Source organism: Mus caroli, chromosome 2, assembly GCF_900094665.2.
Source record: "Mus caroli chromosome 2, CAROLI_EIJ_v1.1, whole genome shotgun sequence".
In the NCBI taxonomy this organism is placed as follows: domain Eukaryota; kingdom Metazoa; phylum Chordata; class Mammalia; order Rodentia; family Muridae; genus Mus; species Mus caroli.
The window spans coordinates 101,740,287-101,758,816 of record NC_034571.1 but is presented as its reverse complement, the minus strand read 5'-3'; the positions used below and the strand labels follow the sequence as shown (position 1 = coordinate 101,758,816).

At 38.9% G+C, this 18,530-nt stretch overlaps 1 pseudogene across 1 annotated transcript in view; it reads left to right on the top strand.

The window, feature by feature from the left end:
- Positions 1-17,404, top strand: part of LOC110306780 — a 31,194-nt pseudogene extending 13,790 nt beyond the window's left edge. Inside the window, exon 2 of the transcript XR_002379313.1 lies at positions 15,235-17,404. The product of XR_002379313.1 is annotated as a probable 28S rRNA (cytosine-C(5))-methyltransferase pseudogene (transcript). The remainder of the gene's footprint in view (positions 1-15,234) is intronic.
- Positions 17,405-18,530: the final 1,126 nt, after the last annotated feature.

Sequence of the window (18,530 nt, the reverse complement as noted above, 5' to 3'; positions counted from 1 at the left end):
TGTGTGTCTCTATGTGTGCATGCACACATAGGTGTGTGCATGAAGTAGAAATTAGTGTAAAAAATGAAGCCATGAATTTGAAAGGGAGTGGCAAGGAGCATGTATGAGGTTTGGGAAGAAAAGAAGTGAAGTGAGAAATGTAATTGGCAATGTTATAATATTTTTTAAATGCAATGAAATAGACATTTCAGCATGTGTAAAGAACTTACCCAGTGTGAAACTGAGAGGATAAGAGAGATTTAACTTGGAGGAAGAACAGAGCACATGGAAGACATGAGCATAAACTTCTGGGAAAAGAGTTATGCCTATCATTCCTCTTGAAAGCACTTCATTCTAATGCTCTTCATTACAAAACAGAATTGCTGTGCTGTACTTCGCTTTATTTATGTATGTGATCTAACTTTAAATTACTTCATTTTACTTTTAATCTTCAAAGATGATGCTGAATTCCTATACATCACCCCTGAGCATCTATTTCCTCATTGCTTGCCCATTCTATTTTTGCTGTCAGGCAATCAGAAGCAAAGGAAAGATAGAGCCTAGCATTATAAATCTAGCAGACTCCATCTATGGGTTGGCATCATGAGTTGCCTAGGATTGTCGCAGCCTTTTCATTTATCCCACAAATGTCACCAACCCACTCAGGTTATTCTTTTCTCCTTAAAATATGGAACTGCCTTCCATCTTCTTTTAGTTCTGAAGAAATATATCAATTATTGTTTCTGCCAACTGAATCTTGCTTTAACTTCTCTCACATCACCACAGGGCTATTTTCAATCCATGTCAATTCTTGTTTCATTTCATTCTTTGAAGAAGAGTCTGCTGTGCTATGAGGTTCTTGAAGATATTTAGTATAATTTGTTCAGCTTTTGTGTCCAATTTATTTCCTTTATTATGTAATTCACTTTGAGGCTTACTCAAATATATGTGATATTCAGACATCTGACCCTACTATTTATTCTATTACTTTTTAACAATTCTAGTTATACTAAAACCTTGTAGAGATGTCTCTATTGCTTTTAGTCCTTGCTATAAAGCAACATTTCAACTATGTAACCAAAGTTCTCTTTCTTCCACTCGTACAGAATTCTGAAAACACTAGGAAAAGATTACAAAAGATTGTTTGGTCTCAACAGGCAGCAAGGACAACTCAACTTGATATTTTAGACTACCTTGACATTTTATGCATCTGTTGGGCCTTATTAGAACATATTCCTGTTCATCTTTAAGAACATCTTTTATTTATAATCTTTAGCTCAGAGGACCTTCTAATTACATACCAGGCTCCTGCTGTTTCTAAAAGCATAACTATTTCCTAAATTCTGAACTCTACCTATGAAAGTCTCCAGTAGCATTGCATCCTTCATCTCCTGCACACACTCTTACTGTTCTTATTGTCCAGTCAGAAATACACACTGAACTAAATAGCTATGATCCTTGTGTTAAACTGAGGTAGGGGCACTGGTAAATTAAGTGCATCCCTAAAAAGTCAAGAAATTGCTTCCTCACAATATTTTCCCAACTTTAATGGAGTTATAAGATATCATTTTCTCATATTTCTATGTCCCAGGCTTTCTTCACTGTCCTTTGCATGGCACCCAGTATGACACTGTGGGGTTTTATTATTACTTTTTTAATATCTGGGGTTAGTTTTTGCTTTTTATCATTCACTGTTCACTAAAGGCTTGTAGTTCTCAATACCTGATCCCAGACACTATTCCACTGATTTCCATGTCTGTTCTACTGTTTGTCACAGAACATTCCCATATCCCAAGAATAAAAAACTACAAACATTTTAATTGGTCACTGTCTTCTTTTTCATATTTTGTATTAGATATTTTCTTCATTTACATTTCAAATGCTATCCCCCAAGCTCCCTATATCACTTCCCCCTGACCTGCTCCCCAACCTACCCACTCCCAATTCCTGGCCCTGACATTCCCCTGTACTAGGGCATATGATCTTCGCAAGACCAAGGGCCTCTCCTCCCATTGATGGCCAACTAGGCCATCCTCTGCTACATATGCAGCTAGAAACACAAGCTCTGGTTAGTTCATATTGTTCTTCCTCCTATAGGGTTGCAGACCCCTTTAGCTCCTTGGGTACTTTCTCTAGCTCCATCATTAGGGGATCTGTGTTCCATTCAGTAGATGACTGTAAGCATCCACTTCTGTATTTGCCAGGCACTGGCATAACCTCACAAGAGAAAAGTTATATCAGGATCCTGTCAGCAAAATCTTTCTGGCATATGCAATAGTGTCTGAGTTTGTGGTTGTATATGGATGGACCCCCGGTGGGGCAGTCTCTGGATGGTCCTTCCTTCCATTTCAGCTCTGAACTTTGTCTCTGTAACTCCTTCCATGGGGACTTTGTTTCCTATTCAAAGAAGGAGTGAAGTATCCACACTTTAGTCTTCCTTCTTCTTGAGTTTCATATGTTCATGTGCAAATTGTATCTTGGATATTCTAAGTTTCTGGGCTAATATGCACTTATCAGTGAGTGCATATCATGTGTATTCTTTTTTGATTGGGTTACCTCACTCAGGATGATATCATCCAGATCCATCCATTTGCCTAAGAATTTCATGAATTGCTGTAAGATCAAGAATCAACAAATGGGACCTCATAAAATTGCAAAGCTTCTATGAAGCAAAAGACACTATCAATAAGACAAAAAGGCCATCAACTGATTGGGAAAGGATCTTTTCCACTCCTAAATGGGATAAGAGACTAATATCCAATATATACAAAGAACTCAAGAAGCTGGACTCCAGAAAATAAAATAATCATATTAAGACATGGTCTACAGAACTAAACAAAGAATTCTCAAATGAGGAATGCCAAATGGCTGAGAAGCACCTGAAAAAATGTTTAACATCCTTAATCATCAGGGAAATGCAAATCAAAACAACCCTGAGATTCCACCTCACACCAGTCAGAATGGCTAAGATCAAAAATTCAGGTGACAGCAGATGCTGGCTAGGATGTAGAGAAAGAGGAACACTCCTCCTCCATTGTTGGTGGAATTGTAAGCTTGTACAACCACTCTGGAAATCAGTCTGACAGTTCCTCAGAAAATTGGACATAGTACTACCAGAGGATCCCGCAATACCTCTCCTGGGCATATATCCAGAAGGTGTTCCAACTTGTAATAAGCACACATGCTCCACTATGTTCATAGCAGCCTTGTTTATTATAGCCAGAAGCTGGAAAGAACCCAGATGTCGCTCAACAGAGGAATGGATACAGAAAATGTGGGACATTTATACAAATGGAGTACTACTCAGCAATTAATCGGTCACTTCATGGCTGAATTTTTTTTTTTCAGCATGAGGGTCATACTTAAGTTGACATTATTATTCCTGTCGCTCCCCTCTCCTTACAAAGCTAGTCATTTCTCTTTTGGCACTGAGATCTAACCTTTGTTCCAGGTATATTTGTGATTGCACATGATATATGTGATCTTTCCAGATTTTGCAAAATTTTTCATGTCTTTTAATCACTAAATTTTAAACTCATCTTTACTCACAAGTTTTATCAGGATGATAGAAGGAAACCATATTTTTATTGAGCCCCCTGAGGTATATTCAGAGCTTAGCTAGTAAACTAAGTGATTGAGACCTATGTCCTTCACTCATGCAAGCTATTTAATTATATTAACATATAGAATTTCTTTAATATTATTAACTATAAGCATTACTTCATAAGATAGAATTATGCTAATTACTCTCACCCTTATACAGACTAACTTTTTATTTCATTTGAAAGTATTTATTAATTTAGATACCTAAAAAATTATATATATATGGGAGGATGCATAGATATATGTGTGTGTACTATGTGCATGAAGTTGATTGCAGAAATCAGAAGGCATTGGATCTTAAACTATAGTTATGGGCAGTTGAGAGATTTCCTATATGAGTGTTTGGAACCTCTCAGGTCCTCTGCAAGATCAGCAATTGCTCATAACCATTGAGCCATCTATCTAACTCTTATCATCCTAATGTGCTTATAAAAACAAATTGACACAATAAATTTAGTAATATTTATCTTGTATAGATTTGTTTTCAATTTTACATGTGGACCATTAAGATCATAATTTCTAAAAAATAAAATAAAAATATAACTTTAAGTCTGTCCTTTTAGAATGACATAATAATTTCAAACTTATACCTTTTTAAAATTTTGTAAAGTTTTTAAGGCACTTTTTATTACATATTTTCTTCATTTACATTTCAAATGCTATCCTCAAAGTCCCCCATATCCCCTCCCCTCCCCCGCCCTGCTCCCCAACCCACCCACTCCTGCTTCCTGGCCCTGGTGTTCCCCTGGACTGCGGCATATGATCTTCACAAGACCAAGGGCCTCTCCTCTGATTGATGGCTGACTAAGCCATCCTCTGTTACATATGCAACTTTTTATAATTTTACAAAGATTTAATTAATTTGTATGTATGTATGTATGTATGTGCATGTGTGTGTGTGTGTGTGTGTGTGTGTGTGTGTGTGTGTGAGAGAGAGAGAGAGAGAGAGAGAGAGAGAGATGAGGGTGTTAGCATGGGTCTTGGGTGATCATGGATGCTAGAAGAGTGTGTTGGATTCCTTGAAACTGCAGTTGGTGTTACAAACAGTTTTGAGCAGCCTGTCACAGGTCCTGATAACTGAACCAAGGTCATCTACAAGAGCATCAGAATCTTTAACCGCCCAACATCTCCCTAGACTCCCATGTTTCTACTATCTTTATGATCTTTGTGCTTCAATTCTAAGTAAGTCTGTTCTTCAATGTATTTAGAAAAAACAAGCAGATTTACAATATGAGTACTATTATTAAATGCTTAGAATCTGAGGATTTCAATACATCATTGCCTTAAAAAGTATGGCTAACTCACTCTAGAGTAAAGATGAGAAAATAGTATTGAAGTCATGGTCCCAAACTTCCTGTTTAGATATCAATTCATCTGTGACCGTGTCTAGTTAGCAAGGCAAAATCATTGACTTGATATAATATAGGTTTAAATAGATTTCTTGTTTGCTCTGATTACTCTAAATTACTCAGGGTGATCAATCAAAAATGTTAACATTTGCATAAAATGACTAAGATTTCTTTTAACACAGAACCCTGAGTAGACAGCTAAATGCTTTCCTTCAGTAATGGGGAAAAAATGAACAGAGGGAATCACCCTGAATCTATAAGCATAAACTTAATTTTAAAAAAATATTTAACCTTCAGTTTTGTTGGTATTGAGGGAGGATACTTGGCAAGTTTCTTTTTACAAATTCTGTAAGTATTACTTTCATGTATAGAAGTGTTAGGAAATGTGACTTATGCATTCGCTGTAGGTTAAAATAACAGAGGAAGTAATACCTCATAATATCTCATTCCATTTTGACTGGAGAACAAGTACTAAGAGTCTCTTTTCTGCCTGGAGGCCTTCCCCTCTGTCACCTGCCACCCACTTGTGACCTATGAGTCACTGACTAGTCCAACTTCATTTAAAATCTTTATTAAATTAGTTTGAATTCTAAGCCTCTGCATTAAGAGAAGATATATTGGATTTTATATGTTAAAATGAAGAATTGAAATGGAAATTGTTGAACCACTGGTACATTTGTGAATTGAGAAATCATGGAATGAATACATCTCTGTCTCTGTTTCTATCTCTATCTCTATCTCTTCCCTGTGCAAATGTGTACTGTGTGTGCAAATGTACACAACATATAAATGTAACGAAATTTAAAAATAACTAAATTCCCCTTTACTTTATGGCAGTACAATCTATTAATGTAATTTGAGAGATAATAATGATACTAATAATGATCAAAATTAATCAACCTTTGTAAAGTGCTTTCCTTAAATGCTTTAAGAAATGAAATTTCCTCTTTCCAATAATAAATACAGTAGCATGTAAATAATTCTAGTATACATTGCACATTCAGTAGGGATTAGATGAATTAAGGAATGAGTTCTATTAAATATTTGTAAGATATACATAATTGTCTTTATTATGTATTAAAGAGTCTCCATTCAGAAAAGCACTTCCAGAGTTCTTCCTGTATTTAAATCTCACACATTTACTCATTTCAGAATTTAGTGGAAATAGTCACTAGAGGCAAATGTTCTCTGGACTGGATCTTTAAGTAAATAAGCAAATTCCTTTATGGGATAAAGATTCAAATATTAAAATAGCATTCCTTATCCTTTTGGAAACTAGTGATATGCTAAAATTCCTTAAGTGAACACATGTGTGCTTTCCAATGGAAATCTGTAGATAAATCGTTTCAAATAAAAACCTATTTATGCAACTTTAAATTATACACACTATTAAAACATAACTAGATGTGCTTAATAAATGTAAGAACCAGGAGGAATATGTCAAATAGTATGTTTCAGAGGTCTATTCATGTGCCCCCTGTCTTTTATCTACCACAGCTTCCTTTGTATCACTTCATAAAACAAACATTTATGGATATTCAAATCCTTACGAGTGTTAAATGACATTATTTATAGCTCAGGTGTGGTGTTATGTCTGTCCTGGATAGTGTAACAGGTCTCATTTCTTGGCTCATGATCTACTACCAGATTGTGCTAATAGGTAAAGTAGGTTTCCTCTGTAAAAATAAAGCCTTTGAAACAGTGAGTCATTACTGCTTCCTGGTGACAGCTGACATCTGATGTGACATAATCAGGAATACCACCATGACATGGAAAATCCAATAATTAACTGCTATTTGTATTCATCTCAGCCTTCCATTTAAAAATAATCTAAGTAAAAATAATTCTAACTTCAATCTATTGACTAAGTTTGCAATATTTTATAGAAAAATAACAAAACAAGTCTTTTCATTGCATCTATTGAAAAAAAAAAAAACGTAAAACTTACTCACATATTATATCCACCAGACACCACAGTTTTCTTTTCTCCCCTTTTATTAAACATAGATTCTTTTCTTGTACAATGTAGTTAAATATAATTTCCCCTCCCTCTACTCCTCCAAGTTCTTCACAACTAAATCCACTTGCTATTTGTCTCCCATTAGAAAAGAACATTCTTCAAAGAGATAACAAAACATAACAAAATTAGATATATTAAGAAAAAATAATCATATTGAAATTGGATGAGAACCCTGATATAGCTATCTCTTGTGAGGCTATCCCAGTGCCTGGCAAATACAGAAGTGGATGCTCACAGTCATCTATTGGATGGAACACAGGCCTCCAATGAAGAAGCTAGAGAAAGTACCCAAGGAGCTAAAGGGGTCTGCAACCCTATTGGAGGAAGAACAATATGAACTAGCCAGAGCTTGTGTTTCTGGCTGCATATGTAGCAGATGGCCTAGTTGGCCATCAATGGGAGGAGAGGCCCTTGGTCTTGTGAAGATCATATGCCCCAGTACAGTGGAATATCAGGGCCAGGAACTGGGAGTGGGCAGGTTGGGGAGCAGGGTGATGGGAGGGTATAGGAGACTTTCTGGATAGCATTTGAAATATAAATGAAGAAAATATCTAATAAAAAGAAAGAGAAAGAAAAAAAAAAGAAATTGGACAAGCCAAGGAAATAGAAAAGTAAAAGAGCCCAAGGATCAGACACTCACAGTTCATATAAGATTTGCTCAGTTACTTTAACAAGCTTTGTTCCGCCAATGTTGCCTATCCTCTCTATCTCCAATTCTTCTGACTCTTCTCCTGAGGGTTCCCTTAGGTCTGAGGGGAGGTGTTTGTTGGAGACATCTCACTTAAAGCTGTGTGTTCCAAGGTCTTTCTCTCTGCATAATGTCTAGCTGTGGACATAATGTATGTCTGGATTTGTTCCTATCTTCTACAGGAAGAAGCCTCTCTGATGATAATTGAATAAGGTACCAATCTCTGAGTACAACAGAATATCATTAAAGTAATTTTATTGTTATTTTCTATTATTATTATTGTTATTATTATTATTATTGTTGTTGTTGTTATATTTACATTCTAGTAATTGCCCTTCCCCTCCTTCCCCTATGGGAAACCATAGTTCCTCATCCCATTCCTCCTTCCCCTTGCCTCTGAGAGTGTGCTCTGCCCTCACCAGGCCTTCCCCATCCCCGGGGCCTCAAAGATCTCAAGGATTAAGCACATCTCCCACTGAAGACTGACAAGACAGACCTCTGTTATAATTGTGCCAGTGACGTCAGACCGGTTTGTGTACACTCCTGTTTGGTATCCGGGTAAGTTGAGACTGATGATCTTCCTATGGGGTCCAGCTTCAGCTTCTTCAATCCTTCCCCTAATTGAACCATAGGGGTCCTCAACTTTAGTTCAATGGTTGGGTGCTAAGTATCTGTGTATTCTCGGTCAGCTGCTGGCAGGGCCTCTCAAAGGACAGCCATGCCAGGCTCCTGTCTATGAGCACATCATAGCATTAGTAATAATGTCAGCCCTTTGTGTTTGCCCTGAGATGGATTCCAAGTTGGGCCAGTCATTGGACTGCCTTTCCTTCAGTCTCTTCTCCATTTTTGACTCTACAGTTATTTCAGACAGGAATAGTTCTGGGTCAGAAATTGAGAGTGTGAGTTAGTAGCCCTGTCCCCCCTCTTGAGCCCCTGTCTATTTACTGGTGGTGGACTCTTTGAGTGCCCTCTCTACAATGTTGGGCATTTTGAGTAAGGTCACCCCCATGGATTCCTTAGAGTATCTCACCTCCCGGGTCTCTGGTACTTTCTAGAAAGTCCTCCAATCTCATACCCCTAGATGCTGCTTATCTGGATTCATTTGCCCTCTGGGCTTCACTCCTGTCCCCTATTCCCATACCTGATTCTGTTCCCCTTTTCTATTCTACCTCCCCGCTCTCATTAGGTTACCCCTCCCCCATGTCACTTTCTTTTGTAGATCAGTCTTATTTGATTTTACTGAAGGTTACTGGGATGTCGAGTCTCTGGTTCTTGGCCATCCAAGCAGTATCAACAGGTTCCATCTCATGGAGTGGGCCTTAAGAAAAATCAGACTTTGGCTACTCCTATACCCTATTGTGCCACTATTGTCCTAGAATAGTTTACAGATAGGCAGACTGTAGATCAAAGGTTTTGTGCTTGGGTTGGCATTTACATTTCTCTTTGGTAGCCCGCAAAGTACCATCCCATGTCAGAGACAACCAGAAAATGGGGAAGAAGTTTCTATGTAGGCACCAGCTCAACCTCTCCATGTTGAATGAGTTGTAGGTTAACAGGACTTTCTAGAAATTTTATTCCTTTTGCTTTATGTTGAGATATTTCTAGTAATAATCTAGGTATTATTATTCATGTCCAGACCTCAAAATTTTATTTATTTATTTATTTATTTATTTATTTATTTATTTATTTATTTTATATACATCCCAAATGTTGTTCCCCATTGAGGTCTCCCTTCCCATCTTCATTCCCCTTTGCCTATGAGAGAGTGCTCCACCCACACACCTACAGGTACCCTGCTTCTCTTCATCAAGCCTCTATAGAATTAGATACACACTCTCCCATTGAGGCCAGACAAGGCCATCCTCTACTCCATATGTTTCAAGGGCCTCAGACTAGCCTGTGTATACTTTTGGCTGGTCGATATGTTCCAAGGGTGTCAGATTAGCCTGAGAATGCTCTTTGGTTGGTGAGAGCTCCCAGCAATCAGGATTAGTTTTCACTGTTAGTCTTCCTATGGAGTTGCCATCCCCTTCAGCTCCTTCAGTTCTTCCCCCAACTCTTCCATAGGGGTCCCTGATCTCAATACAATCTTTGGCTATAATTATCTATATGTGTCTCAGTTAACTGCTGGTAGACCCTCTCAGAGGACAGCCATGCTAGGTTTCTGTCTTGAAGCACAACCTAGCTTCAGTAATAGTATCAGGGTTTGGGCCTGCCCATGGGATGGACCCAAAGTTAGGCCAGTCAATGGATAACCTTTCTTTCAGTCTCTGCTTCAATTTTGTCCCTGTAATTCTTTTAGACAGTAACAATTCTGGGACAAAATTTTTGAAGGAAGGTTGGTGACACCATCTTCCCACAGGGCCTCTTTCTATCTATTAGAAGTGGGCTCTGCAGATTCCATCTCCCCACTGTTAGGCATTTAGGCTAAGGTCATCACCACTGAGTCCTGGGAACCTGTCATATCCCAGGTCTCTGTGAATTTCTTGAGGTTCCCCCTAGCCCTATACCCACCCCTGCTGCTGCATATTTCCATTATTATTTTGGTCCTCTTAGCTTCTCTCTTCTCTCCTCCCCCATACCTGATCCTGTCCCCTTTGTCTCTCCCTCTTCCTTTCTCCCAAACAGTTCCCTCCCTCCTTTCCTCTGTCCCTCTGCCTTCTGTGATTATTTTGTTTCCCCTTCTAAGTGAGATTGAAGCATCTGCTGTTGGGCCTTCCATCTTGTTAAACATCTTCTTATGGTCTGTAGGTTGTATTATGAGTATTCTGTAATTTTGACTAATACCCACTTATCAGTACATAACATGCATGTAATTTTGGGTCTGAGTTACCTCACTCAGGATAATATTTTCCATTTACTTTCATCAACCTGCAAAATCCATGATGTTCTCAATTTTTATAGCTGAATAGTATTCCATTGTGTAAATGAGCCATATTTTCTGTGTCCATTCTTTGGTTGAGGGACATCTGTGTTGCTTCCAGTTTCTGACTATTACCAATGTGGCTGCTATGAACATTGTATAGCATGCATCCTTGTGGTATGATATAACAACTTTTGGGTATATGCCCTAGAGCAGTATAAGGGGATCTTCAGGTACAACTACTATCAATTATCTGAGGAACTTCCAGATTGATTTCCACATTGGTTGTATCAGTTTGCAATCCCACCAGATATGGATGATTGTTCCTCTTTCTATATCTCCTCTCGATCATGTGCTGTCACTTGAGTTTTGATCTTAGCAATTCTGACTGTTGTAAGGTGGGATCTCCTGGACAGTTTGATTTGCATTTCATTGATGTCTAATGATGTTGAACATTCTTTAAATGCTTCTCCACCATTTAATATTCCTCTGGGTGAGAATTCTGTTTACTTCTGTACCTCATTTTTATTTGGGTTATTGGGCTTTTGAGAGTGTAACTTCTTGAGTTCTTTATATATTTTGGATATTAGTCCTTAATTAGATGTAAGGTTAGTGAACACCTTTTCCCAATCCATAGATTACTTTTTTGTCCTATTGACAGTGTCCTTTATCTTACAGAATCTTTAGTTTCCTGAGGTCCCATTTATCAATTTTTGATCTTAGAGTCTGAGCCATTGATGTTCTGCTCAGGGAAATTTTACCTTGTATCAATGTGAATTCATTCTATAAATTCACAGTTACTCTGATACCTAAAGCAAACAAAGACCCAACAAAGAAGGAGACCAATTTTGCTCATGAATATCAGTGCAAAAATTCTCACAAACTGAATCCAAGAATACATCAAAATTATCATTCACCATGATCAAGTGGCTTCATCCAAGAGATTCAGGGATGGTTCAATATATGAAAATTCATCAATGTAATCTCCCATGTAAACAAACTCAAAGAAAAAGTCACATGATCATCTCATTAGATGCTGAAATAGCCTTTGACAAAATACCACACCTATTTTTGTTAAAAGTCTTTGAGATATTTTCTAGTTCCATCCATTTGCCTGCAAAACTCAGGATGTACTCATTCTTCATAGCTGAGTAGTATTCCATTATGTAAATGAACCACATTTTCTGTATCTATTCCTCTGTTGAGGGACATCTGGGTTTTTTTCCAGCTCCTGGCTATTATAAATAAGGATGCTATGAACATAGTAGAACATGTTCCCCTATGGCATGGTAGAGCATCTTTTGGATTTATCCCCAAGAGTGGTATAGCTGGGTCTTCAGGTAGATCTATTTCCAATTTTCTGAGGAACCTCCAGATTGATTTCTAGAATGGTTATACCATTTTACAATCCCAGAAGCAATGGAGGAATGTTCCTCTTTATCCACATCCTCTCCAACATGTGTTGTCATCCGAGGTTTTGAGTTTGGCCATTGTGATTGGTGTAAGGTGTAATCTCAGGGTCGTTTTAATTTGCATTTCTCTGATCACTAAAGACTTTGAACATTTCTTTAGGTTCTTCTCAGCCATTAGGGATTCCTCAATTGTGAATTCTGGGTTTAGTTCTATTTAGGAAATTTCCCCTGTGCCAATGAGTTCAAGGCTCTTTCCCACTTTCTCTTCTATTAGATTCAGTGAATCTGGCTTTATGTTGAGCTCCTTGATCCACTTGGCCTTGAGCTTTGTACAAGGTGACAAATATGGGACTATTTTCTTTTTTCTACATACAGACCAGCACCATTCATTGAAGATGCTTTCTTTTTTTCATTGTATATTTTTGGCTTCTTTGTCAAAGGTCAAGTGTCCATAAGTGTGTGGTTTATTTCTGGGTCTTCAATTCTATTCCATTGATCAACATGTCTGTCTCTGTACCAATACCATGCAGTTTTTATCACTATTGTTCTATAATAGAGCTTGAGGTCAGGGGTGGGGTGAGGGTGGGGGGTGCGGACATCCTATTAGAGACAGGGGTCGGGGGAGAGGTATGGGATGGGGAACAGAGGGTGAACTGGGAGGGGGATGAAATCCAGAGTGTAAAAAAGAGATTAAATAATTTTTAAAAAAGTCTTGGAGAGATCAAGAATTCATGATACATACCTAAAGCAATACATAATAAAAGCAATATACAGCAAACCAACAACCAACATCAAATTAAATGGAAAGGAACTTGAGTCAATTCTACTAAAATCTGGGACAAGACAAGGTTTCCTACTGTCTTCCTATCTAGTGAATATAGTTCTTGAAATTCTATACAGATCAATGAGACAACAAATGGAGATCAATGGATGCAAATTGGAATAGAAGAGTCAAGGTATTACTGTTTACAGACGATGTAATAGTATATATAAGTGACACCCAAAATTCTATCAGAGAACTCCTACAGCTGATTTGTTTTATATTTAGCTTTATTTAGCCTCCTATAATCTGAAGTCATCAAAGATGGTTTTCTGTATAAAACCTACCACCTATTAAAAGTAATGCCTTTGAAAATACTCCTTGGCTAATTTAATCATTTTGCAGTATGTCTGATTCTTTCTTTGCCTTCCCCAGCTCTGTAAATTTATTCATCCTTTTTCTACCTTCCACTTTATACATATTAATGTAGTCATTACATTAATGACCTCCTGTAGTATGTAAGGCTCTATAGTAGCCTTTATCTATCCTGAGAACTCCCTAAGGATTCATTAACTTTTGGCCATTGTTTGCACAGCAGCTTAACTGTAACATTTCTTCCCTCTGTTCCAAGTATTCCCAAATCTTTAAACTATTTTACTCTATTTTTCTCCCCTTAGGTTTCCAAAACACAAGCCATACTAGATACATAGACTCTTGCAAAAGTACAGAAGCTTGGGGAAGGGCCATCATCCCCCCAAAATCTGTTGTTTCCATCACTTTATTGTAGTGAAACTCACAATTCAAAGGTAGCTTCTACATCTATAATCTACCTCTTGGCCTTGGGTCAATGGAACAATCAACAGTAAATTTCATATGAGCTGTTCCTATACTCTTTTTTTAATTGACTGTCCAGTTTGTCGTTGTTCTTGTTTGTTTGTTTCTTTCTTTCATATGGCCGAAGTCTAGTTGACTGCTTGGCAAGCTCACACAAGCAAAACTACACAGTTTGTTTCTCCCACTTCTGATTTAAAAAATTGATCCATATACATCTGCTTAGTCCCTCAATCAAGCCTCCAAGGAAGAATTTTGTGATACATAGTGATAATGCATATTTTATGGTGATTAGGTTTCTGATAGCCCTAAAATGTTTCCTATTACTCTTTAATGAATTTGATATGATGCCATTCAACTTAATCATGTTGCCCAATACATTTTTTTTCCTTTTTATTTGAGCCATTTTTTTTATCCTCAAAAAAAAAAGTGAAAAGGAAAGTGTAACACAAAGTGTATACTTCATGGTAAAAATTATATTCTAAAGTTTTTCCCTTTGATTGTTAAATAATTGAAATGATAGACCCAAAGAAGTATAGTTTCTCCAGAAATTTCTCATCCCAATAAAAGACCAAAATCCTAGCCAGTTAGGGAGAATGCCTCCCAGAAAACAGACCTCAAGCAGTTCTGATACTTTGTCAAAACACCTTTCAGAAAAGACCAGAGCTCATTAACTGTAACATTAACTGTGGCGATGTTGGGCAGGATAACACTAGGACCAAGAGTGCATTATTACACAGGGTTTGGGGTGTTTTGGTTTGGTTTGGTTTGGTTTTATTTGTTTGTGGTTTTTTTTTTTTTTGGTTTGTTTGTTGTCTTTTGTCTTTTTTTGTTTGTTTTTTTGTTTTTGGTTTTTTGTTTTTGGTTTTTTTTTTGTTTGTTTGTTTTTTTGGTTTGGTTTGCTTTGGTTTGGTTTGATTTTTTTTTTTTTTTGCCACTAATTAAGTCAAAGCCTCATTTCAGGACCCCCAAGATGGATTTTGGAATAACTGGAATTCTTTTTTATATCTGCTCCTCTTCAAAGGGTACCCACATTGATTAAACTGTTCTTTGTGTTTATTTAACTGATCTGTTTAGGATTAATGAAAGAACCTTACTTGCCAGGACTCCATGGCCCAAGGTTTGGCTTCACCTAGTCTAGTAATAAAATCCTAATAATTACTTACTTTTGGAAATAAATTATACCCATATCACTTGGACATGAAAGAACATGTCCTTATACATGTAAGAGAACACATTTATTTTAACTGTGTTATTTTTATAAAGTGCTTATTTTGTCCTTAGTAAGGATTAAGTTTGTATGTGTATGCAATCTTTTCATTATGCTAAATAATTTCTGATTTAACTTTCAAAATCACCCAATACAAAAGAGCTGTCTAATCTCCTATGGTAGTTTGAATATGCTTGCCCCATGGGAAGTGGCACTATTAAGAGGCATGGCCTTGTTGGAGGAGGCATACCACTGGAGGGGATAATGGGCTTTGACGTCATATGTTTAAGTTCCACCCAGGGCAGAAGAAAGTTCTTCCTAGCTGCCTTCAGATCAAGATATAGAAATAGAAGCTCCTTCTCTAGCACCCAGTCTGCCTGGATGATGCCTTGCTTCCCACCTTGATACGAATGAACTGATTCTCTGAAACTGTAAGTTAACGTCAAATAAATGTTGTTGATTAAATGAGTTGCCTTTATCATGGTGTCTCTTTACAGCAATGAAACCCTAACAAAGCAGAAATTGGTACCAGGGATTAGGGTAATCAAAACATTGCCTGGAGAGTTATCCAAAGGAGCAGTCCAGGCTCGAGGTAAGAAGCGCCCAGCACCAATTCAAAACAGTGATGGGGACGAGGAGGAAGACTCGGGGGAAGATGATGTGGTGACCCAGGGGGACCTTTGGGGCTCTGAGGACAGTGATGAAGATATGGTGGATGACTACAGAGCTGCCTCTAATTTGGAGGATGAGGAGGAAAAGCTGTTGCCTATTGAAAGAGCTGCCCTGAAGCAGAAAGCCCAGGACGCCGCAGCTGGGGTCCAGTGGAGTCAAGAGGACACTGATGAAGATGAAGATGATGATGGTGTGTCCCCTGAGTCCCACCCCAGAAAGGATGACAAAGCAGAGGGGGATTTGCAAATTAATGTGGAAGATGAGGAAGCCTTTGTGCTGCCCCCTGCTGGGGAGATGGACCAGGATGGCCAGGCTCCAGACCTGCAGTGAGTTCACAAGCGGATCCAGGACATCATGGGAGTGCGGGATTTTGGAGCTCAGCGAGAAGAGGCCGGTCTCGAGCTGAGTATCTAAGTCGGCTTCAAAAGGACCTGGCCACTTACTATTCTTATGGAGACTTCCTGTTGAGCAAGTTCATGGAGCTGTTCCCTCTGTCTGAGTTGATCGAGTTCTTAGAAGCTAATGAGGTGCCCTGGCCAATCACCCTTCAAACCAACACCTTGAAAACCCGTCGCCGAGACCTTGCTCAGGCTCTGATAAATCGTGGGGTTAATCTGGATCCACTGGGGAAGTGGTCAAAGTCTGGGCTTGTGGTATATGATTCTTCAGTGCCTATTGGCACTACCCCCGAGTACCTCGCTGGACACTATATGCTGCAGGGAGCTTCCAGTATGTTGCCTATCATAGCCCTGACACCTCAGGAACATGAGCGGATCTTAGACATGTGCTGTGCTCCTGGGGGGAAGACCAGTTACATAGCTCAGCTGATGAAGAACACAGGAGTGATCCTTGCCAACGATGCCAATGCAGACCGGCTCAAGAGCGTGGTGGGCAACCTGCACCTCTTGGGAATCACCAACACCATCATCAGCCACTATGATGGGCGCCAGTTCCCCAAGGTGGTGGGGGGCTTTGATCGAGTGCTACTGGATGCTCCTTGTAGTGGCACAGGACTCATCTCCAAAGACCCTGCTGTGAAGATGAACTAGGATAAGAAAGACATCCAGCACTGTGCCCACCTTCAGAAGGAACTGCTGCTCAGGAACTATCGACTCAGTGAACGCTGCCTCCAAGACCGGAGGCTACCTGGTCTACTGCACCTGTTCCATTACGGTGGAAGAGAAGAAGAGGAATGTGCGGCTGGTGCCCACCGGCCTCGACTTTGGCCAGGAAGGTTTTACCCGCTTCCAAGCAAGGCGCTTTCACCCCACTCTGCGTTCCACCCGACGCTTCCACCCTCACACTCACAATATGGACGGTTTCTTTATCGCCAAGTTCAAGAAATTTTCCAATTCTATTCCCCAGCCCCATGCAGGAAACCTGGCAGCAGCTACCCCTACAGAGCCTAACCTGAAGGATCAGGTCACCCCAAAGTCTGAGAACGGTAGTCAGCCCACCAAGAAAGCCCGTGGGGCTGTGAAGGCAAAGTAGCAGTTGCTGAGACAGCCACATTCCAAGAAGNCCTTCCAGAAGTTGAACGGCATCGCCAAAGGGCCAGGCTTGTCCACTGAGCCTTCTGTCCCAGATGCCCAAGTGTCCGCCAGGCCCAGTCAGTCTGCTGGGAAAGCCGATGTGAGCAGGAAACGAAAGAGGGCTGAGAAGCTGAAGCAGCGGGGACCTAAATGGAAGCCCTCCAAGGAGGCTGCTGTCCCAAAGAAGAGCCCCCCCTTCCAGGAGTGAGGACTGGGGGACACCTCCTGTGCCGACTCCCTCTGAAATTCATGCAGCCCCAAGACCTAAGGACTGTGCTCCATCCCTTGGGAAAGCCAAAAAGAAACAGAAAGGAAAGCAGCAGTTAGCACAGCAGCCTGCCAACGGAGCTGCTCCCCTGAAAGAAGATGCTGTTCCTAAGGGACCCTCAGCCCCCTTTGTGTCTCCCCACAGTTCCACCAGGCCACCACCAGCAAAAAGGAGGAAATCAATGACAAAGGGCAGCAGCCAGCCTCTGTTGTCTTAAATGTCTTAAATGGACTTGGAAACTCGTTGACATTGTCTCTGGGTTGAACTTTTAGATCGTGATGCAAGGCTGGCTTCCCCCTGTGCATACAAATGAAATTTAATATACATATTACCACTCCTAAAAAAAAAGAATCCTGTTTAAAAGACTAATTGGAGCATTTTGTAATACATATATGACACACACACACACACACACACACACACACACACACACACACATATATATATGTGTCATTCATCTTAAAGTGTTGAGAAATCTTAAAACATGAAAGTCATGGAAATTTTTGATGGGATATACTGATGACATCTTTGTATTATTTCAAAAATTACGATAGAGAATGTTAGAGGAAGGCATCTCATTGTCAGGATCTGTCCTCCATACCTACAAAGTATAAAAAAGAATATCTATACATATATGTGCAACCTTATATTACATGTACACATGCATGCATACATAGTTGAAATAAAGAAAACAATCTAAATTAACCAATCATAAGTACTGTAACTGTAAACAAGTGTGATAATTTGTAAACCAATTAGGAATTAAATGAATCTAGTAACCTAATCCTTGCTTGAATTTTAAACTGAGATTTGTGAAGATAAATAAAATTTAAAATAAAGGAAAATTAAGAACCATAAAGGTCCTCATGAATTAGAATAAGCAATCAACATAAAGGTAATCCAAGTTAGGGGAAAGCTTAACACTCATTTGTAGAACTTGTCTTTAAATACCATGAGACATTGAGTGCCTCTTAATTCATAATCATATGTGAATTGTATGACAGTGACTATACAAATAATCTTTGCAAAATTTCATATTGCTTTGGTAGTCCCTAAAATGTTCATAAACAAGCTATATCTTTCTTGGGAACTGTGAAATGGCTCAGCAAGTAAAGGTATTTGTCGCTGAGCATGACCATGTAAATTTCATTCCTGCATGATGAAAATAGAGAACCAACTATTTCCTGTTGTCCTCTAATCTACAAGGGTGGATACAGTCAGAGAGAAGATGGGGGTGGGACACTGTGTGTTTTATACCTTTATGAATAAATATATCTATCATCAGAAAATATGTAGAAGTAAGACATTGACATCATAACACACATATGTAAAGAATATTTTGA